The sequence below is a fragment of the Panthera tigris genome, chromosome A2, assembly GCF_018350195.1.
Source record: "Panthera tigris isolate Pti1 chromosome A2, P.tigris_Pti1_mat1.1, whole genome shotgun sequence".
Lineage (NCBI taxonomy): Eukaryota > Metazoa > Chordata > Mammalia > Carnivora > Felidae > Panthera > Panthera tigris.
In genome coordinates this window covers 120241902-120254943 of record NC_056661.1, presented here as the reverse complement: position 1 = coordinate 120254943, position 13042 = coordinate 120241902, and the positions used below count along the sequence as shown (strand labels likewise).

The window sequence follows — 13042 nt, the reverse complement described above, 5'->3', positions numbered from 1 at the left end:
AGAATCTCAGTTCTTCAAAAGAAGGCAAGTAAAAAGCAGCTGGCTGGCTCAGTTGAGTGACTGACTCCTGGTTTCAGCCCATGAGCTCATGGTTTCATGAGTTTGAGCCCTGCATCGGGCTCTGCGCTGGCAGCATGGAGCTTGCTTGGGATTCTCTCTCTCTCCCTCTCTCTCTGCCCCTCCCCTACTCACACTGTCTCTGTCTCTCTCAGATAAATAAATAAACTTAAACAAACAAACAAAAAACAGATGGGACAAATGGAAGTATCAAGATGTTACATTTATAACTCACCATACTGATAATTACATTAAATATCGATGGTCTGAATCAGTTTCTCAACCTCAGTACTATTGACATTTAGGGCCAGATAATTCTTAGTTTTGGGAGATCGCGCTCTGCATCCTAGGGTGTTTAATAGCATCCTTGACCTCCATGCACTAGATACCAGTAGAGACCTCCTCCACCTCTGCCATTTTGACAACCAAAAATATCTCCAGACATTGCCAAATGTTAACAGCCGCTGATGGAAACACTCCAATTCAAAGGCAAAGGGTGTCTGAATGAAAAACAAGATCCAACTATATTATGTCTTTGAAAAAAAACAAAACCAAAAACACCTACTCTAATCTAAAGACAGAAATAGGTTAACAGTAAAAGGACAGTTTCCTTGGTTGGCCTAAATGTGCAATAAGGTCCTTTTGTGCTCCAAGAGTATATGACCACTGGTCTATCCTGCAGTGCCTCCACGGATTCCCTCAGCCTTCTCCTACACTCCATTCACTCTTGGGGCAAACCACAAGCATAGGAATAACATTCAAAAGACATGAAAAAAAAATCTCCCTCCCTTCCCTGCATTCTGTCACTCAGTTCTCTTTCCTGATGGCATCTATTATTACAGTTTATGATTTCTTCCAAAGATATTCCATGCAAATTTCAAATATGAGTACAAGCATATTTCTTCCCCACAGATAATAACACATGATATTCTGCACATGGTCCTGACCCCCCACCTCCCTTGGTATAGGTTGCAAATCTTTCATATCAGTACATAGAGATAGACCTTCCCCACTAAAAAAAGAAAAAATTATTTGGGGGGGGGGTGATGAGCAAGCAGGGGAGAGGGGCAGAAGGAGAGAGAGTGAGAGAGACAGAATCTCAAGCAGGCTCCATGCTAGGCATGGAGCCCTATTCGGGGGCTGGATCTCATGACCCTGGGATCATAACCTGAGCCGAAATCAAGAGTCTGTTGCTCGACTGACTGAGTCACCCAGGCGTCCCAGATCCTCCCCATTTAAAAAATTTTTATAGCTGGTTTGCATTCCATTTACTGATGTGCTGTAATATATTTAACAGTCGTTTATTGATGGACATTTGCTTCCAGTCTTTGCTAGCACAAATAATGTAGCAATGGATAACCTTGTACTCCTATCATTTCACACCTGCATCAGTGTATCTATAGGATAAATTACAGAAGTGGAATCCTTCAAGACTATATATATTTTTTTTATTTGAGAAGATATTGCAAAATTGTCCCCCGTTGAGGTTATAAAACTCTATTTTTTTCGAATCTGATGGATGGAAAATTCTGCCTTGTGTATTTGATTTGCAGTTAAGTGAACTTGAATATCTTTTCATGTGCTGAGTGTGCGTTTGTTTTCTTCTCGTGAATTCTCTCTTCGTAGCCTTTGAGTTGGGCTTTTCTCGTCAATTTATAGAAGGTAGAGTCTCTATTCTGGTAACAGACGATGGTCAGGTCCTGACCATCAACACACCTGTCACCTGTCTGTGGATCTATTAACCCTGGGATGGAATCTGGGCTTTACTACTGCCTTGTGACCTTGGGCGAGTTCCTTAACCTCTTTGGGTTTCCATGTCCAAGGACCCAGGGTAGGGTCTCGTTTATCAACATGACGCGGGACGGCACCTTTAAAACCGGGGAGTTGGCTAGGACATGTTTGTCAACAAAGTACAGGGCACGTTTTTCCGCGGGGAAATTTTGCTTAGGCACCGAGGCCCGCACGTAGCAACCCAACCGCCGAGTCCGGGAGTGCGCTGCGAGGGGGGGTGGGGGGACTGGCTCCGTAAAGCCCGAGTTCCCCCTTTCGAGAGAGCCGCAACCCCGGACGTGACCGAGAAATAAAAATCGAGCAAAGAAGGAGCCACTTTCTGCGGCGACAGTCGCCCTCTCGGCCGCTCCCCTGCTCCCAGGCGCCCTCCCCTCTCGGGCCGAGCGCGGCGCTGCAGCCCCGGCGGCCCAGACGCAGCGGGTGCGGCGCGGCCCCGGGGCCCGGGTGGGGGAGGCGGGGGTGGGCCCCGCGGTCACGTGAGCCGGGCCAGCTGTTAGCGGGGGGCGGCGGGCCCAGGCGCCGGGAGTCTGGGGAGGGGGAAGCGCCCGACGGCCGCCTCCGCCACTGCAGCTGCAGCCCCCGATGTCTCCGCAGTAATCGCGGCCGCGGCAGCAGGCGTACCCTCGGCGGCCGCAGCATCCGCGCCGCAGAGCAGAGCCCGGAGCCCGCCGCCCCGCAGGTAAGCCGCGGCGGGCACGGCTGCGAGCGCAGGGCGTCCGCAGCCCCTTCTCCCGGAGCGTTTCGGCCGCGTCCGCCATCGCCGTCCCCTGTGCCTCGTCGCCAGCCCCGGCCCCTCCGGACCTGCGGGAAGCGCTACTCCGGGCGGCATTCCGGCGGGTGGTGGCAAGGGCCGGCTGGAGGCTCGGGGGTGGGGGACGGAATCAGGGGAGAGATGGCCTCTGCCCGGGTGGTGGATGGCTCGGGCTAGTAGGTTGAGGGGGCGCCGGAGAGGGACGCCCCACCCCGGGGCGCGGGCAGTGCCGCTTAGTTTGAGTCCGTCCCCCCGCTCTACACCCCAACCCCATCCTTTGCCCCGACCTCCGGGCGCTTTTCCTGTTTCCATTTCCTGAGAGCCAAGTTGCTGCCCCGCTGGGGTCTGTGCCCGCACCCCCCCCCCCCCCCACACACATACCCCTGTCACCCCTCGGGTTGCTCCCGGGGTTCGCAGCTCGCTCGGTGGTGGAATGGGCCTGGCACCTTCCCGGGAGGTAAGGCACCTGCTACCCGGGTAGCGCGAACATGGCTGCCTGGTGGGGCCCGCTGTCCTTGACCTGGCTCTGCGCCCACATCTACCCGGTTTGTGATCACGAATCAGGTCCCGGGCACTGCCCCCCCATTAAGGGCAAACGCGCAGGCTGTTGCTGTGTGTGCGGGCTGCAGGACTTGCCACAACTCCCCTCCCCCTCCCCAAGCCACCTCGGGGAGGTTCTTGGGGGTGGGGGGTGTCAGGGTAGGTACGCCGCGGCGCCGGGACACTTATTGGTAGAAGGCATCCTTGTATTTCTGCTACGGTTATACACTTCAGCCCTCGCTTCGCTTGTCCGTCCTGGAGCCGTTTACTTGGCGACATCGCTGGTGAGGTCTGAGACGAGGGTGGTTTGTAGAGCAGGAGGGACGCTTGAACTTTAGAGAATTGATGAGAACTCGGATTGAGGGGTTTAAAATGTCCATCAAACCCAAGTGCATCTAGGGAAGCTGTTATTTGCTGTGACTCAAAACCGACTTGGTAAGGGTTCTTTCTGGATTTGCTGTTTAATTCTGACTTGCAGTTGTCTTGAATTACACTTGTGTCCAGCCTCCCGGTGGCCTCCTGTGTTCCCAGCCTGACCAGAAGATGTCATGGGTTGCAGAAGAGACCTATGTTAATTTAAAATGGCAGCATGAAAAATCAGGCCAGGCAGAAGCAGTACAGACAGACCACAGCTAACATCAGCTACCCCTGACTTATGCCTTGGTGGGGAAATGTGCAGCAGGGAAGGCTCTCCGGGGTGTCGCTGTGGCTGGTCCTAAGGGATAGGGACTGATTCTTGCAGCAGGCTAAATTTTAGCGGGCGACGGGGTCCTGGGGAGGTGAAGTGGCAAGTTTAGGGAGCTGTAAGTATCTTCTCTAACATACCAAATGTGGTGCAAAGACCCAATTAAAACTCCGTGATTTTGATCTGATTTTCTCCAGGCTCCACTAAGGACGATTTATGTGGCTGCTTATGTCTGTGTGATGCATAACTTCTGTGTGTTTTGTACCTACAAGTGGCTCTAAAACGAGATAAGTGTCTAGTGTAAACATCACCCAAGAACAGTACATAACAAATGCCAGGTTCTTCAGAGCAAATTTCATTGGAAGTACTGATACAGCTCCATGAGCGAGCACCCAGGCACCAGAGAATGATACATTCTTGAAAGGTGACTCATTTTAAGATTTTTTTTTTTTTTTTTTTTTTTTAAACAGCGTTTCTTTCCGGTTTCACTGCTGTGCCGTCAGCCATCTTCTCATTTAGGAAGGAGGGGATGCCTGAGGAGGCAAGTGTTTTCAGGGGTAACGGAATAGACGAAGATTAGTGCTCAGGTCAGGAATGGCGAGCTGGAAGCAACCTAAGAGAGCACTCTCCTGTCACCCCCCCACCCCCTTTTTACAGCCTGGGAGGCTGATTCCAGCAGGGTGATTGGGCTGTGCCCAAGGTCAGATGGCTGGTTGGCAACTGGCAGTGAGGATCGAACTCCAGGTCTCATAACTGCCCAGGTGGTATTTAAGCACCAAAAAACATAAGTTAGGCATATTTTTTAAGGGGAGAAATGCGTTCTCGGATGAAAAAAAATGAGTGGCTTTGTTTGTGGAGAACGATTAGGTGAATTTCTTTTTAAAAGAAACCAAAGTGGGATATGTGATAGCTTTTGAATACATCTCATTTTAAGTAAAAGGGAAATAACGAGCCTGTTTTAAAAGAATGTTGAAACGGCACTGGGTACAGAGGGTTTTCTAGAATCTGAATTTGAATTCTCTTGGTCATATACCAGTAACCACATTGGGAAGTGTGCATGGGTAAGTATTTGCGCAGAGGTGGTGAGGATATGAAAAATACTTCTGGGCATTCCGTAACGTTAACCCAAAGATCTGCAGAAGGAGAGGGTGCGTGTGTTGGGAACAGGGAGAATAGTTTGGGATGGTGAAGTGGATAGGAGCTAGGTATGGATAGATATGTGGAAGTGAAGACTGATGACGATGCCATGCATGCTGTTTAAAAATGAATAACTTGCATTAGAGCATGGTTGTCAAGATTCATTCACTTAAATTCCCCTGGTGTGTCAAAGATATTTAAAGTCAAGCGTTTCAGAAATACGTAAACATGTGCAGTTTGTGTTTGTTGGAGAACAGTAAGCCAAAGTTATTTTATTTTATTTTTTTAAGTTTACGTATTTATTCTGAGGGGGGGAGGGGCAGGAGAGAGGCAGAGAGAGCATCTCAAGGAGGGTCTGCCCCAACAGCGGGGAGCCAGATGCAGGGCTCGAACCCATAAACTGTGAGATGGTGACCAGAGCCGAAACCAAGAGTCGGACGCTTAACCTACTAAGCCACACAGGCACCCCTGCCAAAGTTATTTTTTAAAAAGTCACTCATGATCTCTTTATCCAGCAATAATCAGTCCTTAGGAAAGTTTGGGGCCATTTTCACTGGAATGAGAGCCTAGGTCTGTGCTGTCCAATTCAATAACCACTAACCACTAGCTACTACCCACATGTGGCTGTTGAGCGCTTGAAATGTGGCTAGTCCAAACTGAGATGTGTGAACTATGCACCAGATTTCAAAATTTATATGAAAAAAAGAATTTAAAATACCTCATTAATAATTTGCATATTGATTATATATTAATTTTTTTTTAAGTTTATTCTTGAGAGGTAGAGATAGAGCGCAAGCAGGGGAGGGGGAGAGGGTGGGGGAGACGCAGAATCCGAACAGGCCCCAGGCTCGGAGCCGTCAGCACAGAGCTGGACACGGGGCTCGAACTCGTGAACTGAGAGATCATGACCTGAGCTGAAGCTGGACGCTTAACCAGCTGAGCCACCCAGGCGCTCCTTGATCGTACATTAAAATACTATTTTAGGTATATTCCAGAGGGACTCTGGAACCATTTTGCCCAATTTTTAAAAAGTTCAACTGAACTTGGGAAACAAATGGATGGAAGAGCCAAGAAATGTAAAGGAGTTATTGGGAATGAGATAGGATCTGTACTTGCTTTACCTCTGAGGTAGATTGGCCACAACCCTGTAGCACTTTGCACCTGCCCTGTGCCAAGGATAGACACGTCCTTTTCCATCATTCTGTGTGTCTCTTCTACCCTCACTGTCATCCTTACCCCCAGTTGGGGCCTTATATGGAACTCTCTTCTCTGCAACTCTTAGGGATGGTTACAAAGCTCTTGTCAGTGGAAGGATGGCTAAGATCAAGTGATCCCATTCCCTTTGTGACAGGGAAGCGACCTGGCATCCAAGACGGCAAGAGTGATGTAGCCATCAGTCACACCCTCCCACAGAAGCTCCCCACCCAGTGGGGAAGTGACCAGAAGTCACCAACCCAGTCTGGGATGGCGGTGCGCCATCCATTCCACTGGATGGAATGTCACATCACTCAGTCAGGGTGGCTGGAAGGGGAGGGAGGTTGAGAGCCTCCCGGCTCGAGCCTTACCTAGAGAGAGGGAGCTTGAGAAGGTCAATGTTCCCTTCTTCTGTTCTTAATAGTTATATGTTTAGCCTAAGTCTATCAGTGCTTGATATCCTCCGCTAAAGTGAACTACACCTGCTTGAAAACTCCCATAAGCATCTGCAGTCATTATTTTAATTTGGGTTGCTGCCCTTCTCTCTCGGTTGTGTTTATGAGCCCCTCTTCTAGGTGATAAAGATCTTGAAAACATCGTTTTAGTTCTGTTTTCCCTTGGGTTGAGCTTAGTGCTTGTAGGTTTGTGGGTGGTTAGGGGCTCAAGATGCCTATTGGTAATTCATCCGACTTCTTAAAAATTCTAATTAAAATAATGTAGCGACCGAGGCTCTTCTGAATATTTTTGTCCTCTCAAAGTAAAATCTTAGTGTATTTTTAAATTGCGCTCAGAAGCGCCCTAGTGACCTGAAAGAATTAAATGAAATGTCTTTGTTAAGCACTAAAGGAATCAGATTTTTTAAATAATGAAAAACCCAATAAAGTAATATGAGCTTGCTATGAATTGAAAATGACATAACTAGATACAGTAAAATTTAAAGCTTCTTACTCTGTATCCCATCTCTATTTTCACTGCCAATTCTTAGGTTAAAAAATTTTTTTTTTAGGGAGAGCAGGAGAGAGGCAGAGGGAGAGAGAGAGTCTTAAGCAGGCTGCATGCTGCGCATAGAGCCTGATGCGGGGCTTGATCCCACGACCCTGGGACCATGACCCGAGTTGAAATCAAGAGTCAGATGCTAAACTGACTGAGCCACCCAGGAGCCCTTGTTAGTGACATATTAATCCATTAACCCTGGTCCTTTCCTTCATTCTTTTTTCCCTCCCTCCCTTCCTTCCTCTCTCCCTCTTTTGTATATGCTTATATTTATATAAATGTATGTGTATACATATACATGTATATACACACCCATGCATATATTCACATATATGAATATAAGTTTCTTTTGGTAATAAAATGGGATACATTCCCTAATGGTAAAACAGAGCAAATGGCTCTAGCATTAATGGGTATTTACAAAGTAGTTTTAATTTTTTTTAATGTTTATTTTATTTTTGAGAGAGAGAGAGCATGAGCAGGGGAGAGGCAAAGAGAGAGGGAGACAGAAAATCCCAAGCAATCTCCGTGCTGTCAGCGCAGAGCCCGGTGTGGGGCTCGAACTCATGAACCATGAGATCATGACTTGAGCCGAAAGCAAGAGTTGGACTCTTAACCAACTGAGCCACCCAGGCGCCCCTACAGAGTAGTTTTTAAATCAAATTTTGCTAGACCTAAAAAAAATGTAATCTCTGGTTACTAGCAAGATTTAACTCTTGTTACTTTATGCCTTCTGTAGAAAAGGAATAGTTAGCTAATTTGTTTTACAGGGACAGAGTGTAAATCACCATTTTAAGAATGACTGAGAAGAGTTTTTAAATCCTAGTTTGCAGAGTTAACAAGTACATATCAAATTACATTAATGGGAAAAGATCAGAAGAGACAATGCATTATTTAGATGGGAGAAGAAAACAGATGGTGGGAATAGGAAGGTCATAATTCAAAGCAACCTTGCCAAATTAGTGGACACAATGGCAGCAATGTTAGAAATGAGAACAGAAGCAAATGAAAGGATCCTAGATGCGGCTTGCTTAGCAGCTTCTAGGTCTTTCCCACGGAGAGTGCTTTTGGCAGCTGACCGGATACCTGCCTATCTCGCACCCATTTTTCTTCCTTCATCTCCCTTATCATTATGTTTCAAGAACACTGTTCTTTAAGAACAAGTTAAAGGACCAAACCTTGAGTGTTTCTCTCTTCTAGATAGGCTGCGTATATTATCTCATTTAATCTCATACCAGCTCATCTACATTTTATAGATGAAGACTTTTATAGACAAGAACTCCACTTTTAAATGGAAGAACTGTACCTGGAATTGGGGGTCTGTCTGATTCTTTCTTAAAAAGCTATAATGTAACCTCTTAGAGAGTTTATCCTAACCGCACAGTCTCACCTGTATTGTTCATGCGATGCAAGCCATTTTCTTTCTTTATGTTACTATGAAAGATGGAAACCTTCTTCCAACCTATCATGTATTGGAAAACATCTTCTTTACCATGAACTCGATCTGACTATCTTTTTTCTAACTTGGCTAGCTTGAGCGGAAAATTAATCTCTCTTGTGCCGCTTATCTACTCTTTCTTGCAATTAAAAAAAAAATTGTTGTATCCATGAGAAATAGATGCCATTCAACTAATCTCTCCTCTTTCCTTCCCTCTAAAATCCCTAAACGGGTTCTTCTTTTTTCTAGCTCAGATTTTCACTTAGTATCCAAGGTAGAGGGGTCATGATAGCCGCCAATCTTGCAGCCTGAGTTTTCTTTTAAGTGGTACCATATTTTAAATGCACCAGAGTGATGGACAGACCACTGGGTGTGGTGCAGTTTTTGAGATGGTCCTTGAATTCACGTGTGTCCCAACCTTGAAGGTACACAGACTAAATAATGAGCCATATATATCTGCACCACTGTTTTTCAAACATGTAAGGATTCTGTTGCCATTTAGCACATACAAATCCATTGGAAGTGTTATTGAATTCATAACATATATTCATTATGTCTTTCCCAGCCAACTGCAATGACTGTTAGGTGAGAGTTTCCGTGAACATTTCTTGACATTGAAAAGTTGGAAAACATCATATTAGAATATTTTCTATTATAGAAAAATTCTGGAAGGATTTGAAGAAAAATTTTGTAAAGTGACCATTTTACCACCTAACTTACCTTATGGATAAATGCAGGTTTTGATGTACAACGTTCTAATTGACTATGGATAGAAAGCTCTACATTTCCTTCGTTATCAGTCTGTCACGTGAATCATTACGTTAGACATTTTGCTTTATTCATATTTCTCATTGTGACCATATATCGCAAATGAAGCAGAATCAGATGTGGCCCAAAGTTAAAATGAGTGTATTGGCCATGACTGAGCTATAGAGTTCTCCCTAATTCCCAAGCCTCAGCCCTATTGTAATATTGTATTTATTAGCTGCAATGAGTTGGATAATAGATTATTCTGATTGCCACTCTTCCTTTTCTTTTAAAAAAAAAGTATTTTCATTAAAAATTCTATACTTTTATAAGAGAAATTTGAAATTTGAAATTGAAAATGCCTGAATATATAGAGGTTAAGAAACTGTGATTCTTGGGGCACCTGGGCGGCTCAGTCAGTTAAGCATCTGACTTCAGCTCAGCTCATGATCTCACAGTTTGTGAGTTCGAGTCCCGCATCGGGCTCACTGCTGTCAGCAAGGGGCCTGTTTTGGATCATGTGTCCCCCTTTCTGTCTACCCCTCCCCAGCTTGCACTCTGTCTCTCCCATAAATAAACAAATAAGCATTAAAAGAAAACGAATTGTGATTCTACAACCCAGAGATACTGCTACTCTTAAAATTTTTGTTACATTTCCTTAACATCTGTCTAGATAATATACGTAACTTGAATGATACCATATGTAATTTGTGTGACCTCTTCTCTTTCACCAGCTTGATTGTGTGTACTTATATGTTTTCCAGCTTTCTGTGATATGTATAGATAGCCATTTACATGTCCTGAATCTGTTTTGTTTTGTTTTTTGATTCTTACGGTCATCTAAGTGGTTGTATTTTGGGGGAGGGGAATGCAGCAGGGGCGGTCCATTAAATTATTAGGGGTTAGGATGAAGTCGAAAATTCATTAATTACCTGAACATTTGGTTTTACAGGTTTTAAAAAATTTTTTTAATACATTTATTTATTTTTGAGAGACAGAGCACAAGTGGAGGAGGGGCAGAGAGAGAGAGGGAGACACAGAATCCGAAGCAGGCTCCAGGCTCCCAGCTGTCAGCACAGATCCCGACATGGGGCTCGAACTCACTAACCTCGAGATCATGACCTGAGCTGAAGTCAGACGCTTAACTGACTGAGCCACCCAGGCGCCCCAGGTTTTACAGTTTTTAAATAGACACTCTTCATTTTTTCTAGCTAGTCGCCTTTATTGCAGTATTTTTGGAACGGATAACAAGTAAGTGTGTTTGGAAAAAATCATCCAGAAGATATTTCTTAGCCATCTTACCGACTTAGAAATATTCCGTTACTTGAAATGACATTTAATTCTTCTTTTTTTTCTGGCTCAGATTCTCACTTTCTGTCCAAGGCAGAGGAGTCCTGATAGTCTCCAATCTTGCACCTATGTTAAATGAAGAACACTTTTTTTTTTTAAAGGCATTTTCATTTTTTAAATTAAAAAATTTTTTTAAGTATTTTATTTTGAGAGGGAAGGTGGAGAGGAGCAGAGAGAGAGGGAGAGAGAGAATCCTCAGCAGGTTCCCCACTGACAGGCTCCACTACCCCCGGGATCATGACCTGAGTGCAAATCAAGAGTCAAACGCCTAACCGGCTGAGCCACTCAGGCGCCCCTAACGGCCTTTTTAAAGAATTGGATGAAACTTTACTTCTTGAAAGTAGTAAAAATTGCAGGGGTGCCCGGGTGGCTCAGTTAGTTGAGTGTCCAACATGGGCTCAGGTCATGATCTCACAGTTGGTGAGTTCGAGCCCCACGTCCAGCTCTGTGCTGACAGCTCCGAGCCTGGAGCCTGCTTCAGATTCTGTGTCTCCCTCTCGCTCTCTGTCCCTTTCCCACTCGTGCTCTGTCTCTCTCAAAAATAAAAAAAATAAGAATGTTAAAAAAATTAAAGTGGTAAAAATTGCAAAACAGAACAGTTAACCATCCAGGTCTTCCTGATGATCATGTATTCTGATTTCTCCATTTTATTATTTATTTATTTACTTTTTATTTTTTAACGTTTTTTTTTATTATTTTTGAGAGACAGAGAGACAAAGCATGAGTGGGAGAGGGGCGGAGAGGGAGACACAGAATCTGAAAGCAGGCTCCAGGCTCTGAGCTGGCAGCACAGAGCCCGACGCGGGGCTCAAACCCATGAACCGAGAGATCATGACCCGAGGTGAAGTTGGACGCTTAACTGACCGAGCCACCCAGGTGCCCCTGATTTCTCCGTTTTAAAGCTAGAGACCAAGAAACATAGCCTCCCACACCTCTGTTTGTCATACTAGGGAAGAGGAAATCCTGCTCTCGCAAGTTAACCAGGGATCGGTTTCACCCGCCTTCTGCCCGAAGGCAGAGCGTATGGCCGCCATTGCTGTGGCTGCATTCAGCAACATGCGATTAAAATTAAGTGGTTTCCTTAAGACTAAAATTGAGAAGCAAGAAGGCAGCAGGCTGATGGCTTTTGAGGCTGGTGGATGCCTTCAGGGGCTTTGCTGCACTGTTCTGTGTGTGCTGAAACACATGGTCAAAGAACCAGGCACAAGAAATGAAGAATCCTTTTGAGGAGCACAGAGGTGAAATAACCTGTACCAGTGTATTGCACACCCGTTCTGGACTGGCTGCACCAGAATCACCGGGGCATTGGTTAGAAATACTCTTCCTGCGATCTCATACAGATGCACTGAACAGAATCTACAAGGAGGGGGGTGTCTAGGAATCTGCCATTTTAACAAACTCCCCAGACGATTTGGATGCGTGGTTAAATATGGATACCATGGATTGAACCACAGCATGGGAGCACCTTGGCCAAATTACGTTTTCCTGCCCTTTTTCTCTCACTGAAGATTAAAATACAGTTATGTCCCTTCCCCTTCGTTCATTCAACAGACATTTATTGAGGTCTTATTAGGTGCCAAAGTGCCAGGGAAATGAGGGCTTATGTAAGAGTCCTTGCCTCATGGGTCTTACAGTCTGGCAGGTATTTTGAAACTTGAGGGAGAGAAATAAAGCAAGGTAGTGGGATCCAGGGGCTCACTCCCCCCACTAATATACCTTGCACGAATTAATATACCATGGCAAACTAAGCTCCCTGCCCAACCCCCTGCTCCAGTAATCCTTCCTCAAAGAGGTATTTGAGCCTCAAACAAGTTACGAGTAATAACTCCAAGAAAATATTCCCTGTCTTTGATCAGTCCAGTGCTATTTCTAACCTTAACAGAATTTTAAACATCTTATCATGTGCTTTACTTTAAAAAGTTATTTATTATATGGGGCGCCTGAGTGGCTCAGTCAATTAAGCGTCTGACTCTTTTTAAAAATAAAAATTTTTTTTTTAACGTTTATTTATTTTTGAGACAGAGAGAGACAGAGAATGAACAGGGGAAGGTCAGAGAGAGGGAGACACAGAATCTGAAACAGGCTCCAGGCTCTGAGCTGTCAGCACAGAGCCCGACGTGGGGCTCGAACTCACGGACCGCGAAATCATGACCTGAGCCGAAGTCGGCCGCTTAACCGACTGAGCCACCCAGGCGCCCCTAAAAAAATTTTTTTAATGTTTATTCATTTTTGAAAGACAGAGAGAGACAGAGCACAAGCAGGGGTGGGGTGGAGAGAGAGGGGGACACAGAATCTGAAGCGGGCTCCAGGCTCTGAGCTGTCAGCACAGAGCTCAACACAGGGCTCAAACTCACGAACC

At 45.5% G+C, this 13042-nt stretch overlaps 1 protein-coding gene across 1 annotated transcript in view; it reads left to right on the top strand.

Moving 5' to 3' along the window:
• The first annotated feature begins 2351 nt into the window (after positions 1–2351).
• Positions 2352–13042, top strand: part of SCRN1 (secernin 1) — a 61403-nt gene continuing 50712 nt past the window's right edge. Inside the window, exon 1 of the mRNA XM_042969116.1 lies at positions 2352–2527. The gene's annotated coding sequence lies outside the window, so the exon portion shown is untranslated. The remainder of the gene's footprint in view (positions 2528–13042) is intronic.